The following is a 3,665-nucleotide window of genomic DNA, read 5'->3' on the forward strand; positions in this document are numbered from 1 at the left end:
GGGCTCCCGGGATGGGAGGAGGCAAAAAGTGCAGGACTCACCCGTGCCTGAAATCTCCCAACCTCTGCTCATTTCCCTCTGACACTGATAGCATAGGTGACCCAGAAACATCTGAAGAGCCCCAGAGTCTGATGTCCTTCTCCTCAAGTCTCCTTTCTGTTGTCCTACAAATCCTCTGTCCCTGACATAGCTAATGTCCGTATAATTGTATCCCTTCCACTTCACCCCCCCCAAAGTCCTGGGGTGACCACTGCGGTGGACGGCAGCAGAGAGTGGATGGCATGCAGGATGTCTTCCGTTTGAAGGAAGGAAGGCAGACAGATTGGCCTTCTAAAGGCACAGCTGAAAATTCATTTTTTGCCTTTGTTTCAGCAAAATCACTGTTGCCACAGTCTAGGCTTTTACACAGTTTATATCCTTCTTATGACAGCAATGGATATGTCAAAGTAGCTAATTTTTTTTGGATCATTGTAAGTTATTTTTAAAAATTAATTTCCATTTGAAGATTTTTTTTCTGTTAAAAGGTTATGGGAATGTATTATCAGTACTGTTCTTAGAGCAATATTCGGGGCGCTTATGTGGCTCAGTTGTTTAAGCATCAAACTCTTGATTTGGGCTCAGGTCATGATCTCAGGGTCATGAGACTGAGCCCTACATTGGGCTCTGTGGTCAGCATGGAGCCTGCTTAAGATTCTCTCTCCCTGCTTCACTCTCCCTCTCCCCTGTGCCCCTCCCACTGCATGCTTTCTCTCTGTCTCTCTCTTTCTCAAATAAATAAGCCTTCATAAGAAAATAAAACAGGGGCACCTGGGTGACTCAGTGGGTTAAGCCTCTGCCTTTGGGTCAGGTCATGATCTCAGGGTCCTGGAATCGAGCCCCGCATCAGGCTCTCTGCTCAGAGGGGAGCCTGCTTCCCCCTCTCTCTGCCTGCGTCTTTGCCTACTTGTGATCTCTTTCTCTGTCAAATAAATAAATAAAATCTTAAAAAAAGGAAAGAACATAAAACAATATTTAGATTTAGAAATGAGTTGTGAGTTTTACATATGTTCTAACACTGGAATGGGGTTGCATATGTTAAATTAAGATTATCACAGTAAATGTTATAGATTATTTTCATTTTATTATATAAAGTTCTGTAACTTCTATTGCTATTTTTACCACTTCTTAAAACAATAAGTAGATATATAGAGTTTTGTAAAGAATTAGTATTAAGTGTCACAATACATATGTACAAATTTAAGGGTAAAGAAATCGAATATTGCCAAACATGCTTCAGCTGTCATGTACAACTGTCAGGGGGGATTGTGCTAATTTGTGAGTACTTTCAAAACTGTGCATTGGAACACGAAGGGAGAGAAGGAAAGAGATGCTTGGCATCGTGATACATCACAATATAAAAATGCACTGCAGTCATGCCATCTGAAAGGAAGAATTTGACAAGTCAGCCTTTTGTTTTACTGACGGGCTTCTGTGGCTCAGATCCTTCCAGTACTTGGAAGCAGGCCTGTCTCCTATCCTGGCAGAGACACAATCTGTAAGCGGTCTCGTCACTCAGGCATAGTTCCCTTAAAAGGAACTTGCTTTTACCTCTTGTAAAAGCAAGAGCTGTGGAGAACTATTTACCTTGGATTAGAGCTGTGTCAGGCATGAAAGCAGAGGTTTAGGAATATTGGTTGCCCTGGATGTCAAGTCACAGAGGCAACTCTGTGTTCCTTAATATATTTATTTTTAAAAGAACTTTTAAAAGATTTATTTATTTATTTATTTGACAGAGAGAGATCACAAGTAGGCAGAGAGGCAGGCAGAGAGAGAGAGGAGGAAGCAGGCTCCCCTCTGAGCAGAGAGCCCAATGTGGGACTCGATCCCAGGACCTGAGCTGAAGGCAGAGGCTTAATCCACTGAGCTACCCAGGCGCCCCTTAATGTATTTATTATGTTGTATGTTTGTGTTAGTTCCCCGTTGGCCTTTTTTATGTGTGAGGCCCAACTACCCTTGGTCTAGGGTAGTTCTGGCTGTATCTTCAGCACTTTGGCCAAGTCAAGTACATAGCAATAGGTGATTCCTAATAATATCTGATCAAATATTTTTTGAGTCAGTACAACGAGCTCCTGAAAGAGATGTGTTGCTGGCTTTCTGAATGTCCCATAGTTAGTGAATTTTAAGCAAAGAAGAGTTTTATTGTTGTTGTCGTTTTAAGAAGAGTGTCTTTAGGTACAGATAAGAGGGAGAAAGCCTTCAGAGCAGAAGTTTAGAATTGTTGGCCAAAAAGAGATTAGTTTAGAAATTTTCTACGGGGACACCTGGGTGGCTCAGTCTGTCAAGTGTCTGTGTTTGGCTTAGATCAGGATCCCAGGACTCTGGGATTAAGTTCCACATCAGACTCCTTGCTGAGCAGAGAGTTTGCTTCTCCCTCTCCCCCTACTTGTGCTCTCTTTCTCTGACAAATAAATACGATCTTAAAAAAAAAAAAAAGAAGAAGAAGAAGAAGACGTGTTCTCCAAGCAGAGTACAAAACCAGACATATTCTTGAGTTGGCTTTGTATGGACATTAGGAGAGTTGTTTCTGTTTGAGCCACAAAGGCTGGGCCTGGAGTTCAGGCTGAAAGAACGCTACTGCTTCAGAGATGAAGGGACAAAATGGCTCTGGGCTAAAATGGGCCTGGCAGTACAGAACTTTTAAATAAACTGGAGTAGGCCTCCCTAGTGGGTGAGATTGTGCCAAACCAAGTTGTGTGGCATGAGATAGTATCTATAAATCTTCACTAATGCTATCTAGGGAAGCACTGACTGTGAAAAGTCATTGTTGCTGTGGAAAAATAATATCTGCTCTTTATATAACTGTCAATCAGAGGAAACAGGGAGTTCCCTACCAGGGAGGTGTAAGGCTAGGACAGAACCTCAGACTACACTTTCTGCAGAAAAGGATTTTGTCGCTCAAATTTGTATCACAACAATTAGTCAGGTGACCACAAAGCTGGCTAAGACATTCTTAGTGTGGACATGTCCTTGAGCTACACTCTATCTGTACCTCTTACCACCTACTTCTGTTTTCCCTTTCCATCTAGAGGTTTAAGGGGAGATATTCTAGAGAACAGACATGGCAAGTTTTAAAGAATGAAATGAAGGGCCATTTTCACAGCTGTGCACTTTTCCAGAAAATTTAGGGACCTGCTGAAAACTATCAGACTATATTTCTTACCTATAGCTCCTCCTAAGAAAAGAATCTGTAATGCAAGTTCATAGATACCTTCATTTGTTAGAGCTTCTGAAGGATAAGTGACATATTTAGTGCCATACCTAGAAGGTGACACAACGCTGCAATGGACAACCAACTGTTACCTCAGCTTCTGCAAACTCAAGATCACCAAGTGCGTGGTCTCCTAGGGATCCTGGTGCCCTGACCTTCCGGTTCTAAGATCTGAGCCCTGGTTGGTTTGCCTCCTGTGGTCCTTCCCCTCCTTCCTTCCCCAGAAGCTACACCCTTCACTGACCCCAGCCTGACAGCTATGCTCTCTCAGGCTCCTCATGTGCAGGAGGTGGGGTGAGGAAACATGGGTGGACAACGGGAGAAGGGCCACTCTGTCTCCTCTGTGGGTGATTGCCCTTCTGGCCAGACAGGCCCTCCTAGGCTGACACTTGCTTTTCTTTCAAGTTTCCTTAGTCCC

The sequence above is a fragment of the Mustela nigripes genome, unplaced genomic scaffold (assembly GCF_022355385.1).
Source record: "Mustela nigripes isolate SB6536 unplaced genomic scaffold, MUSNIG.SB6536 HiC_scaffold_533, whole genome shotgun sequence".
NCBI lineage: Eukaryota > Metazoa > Chordata > Mammalia > Carnivora > Mustelidae > Mustela > Mustela nigripes.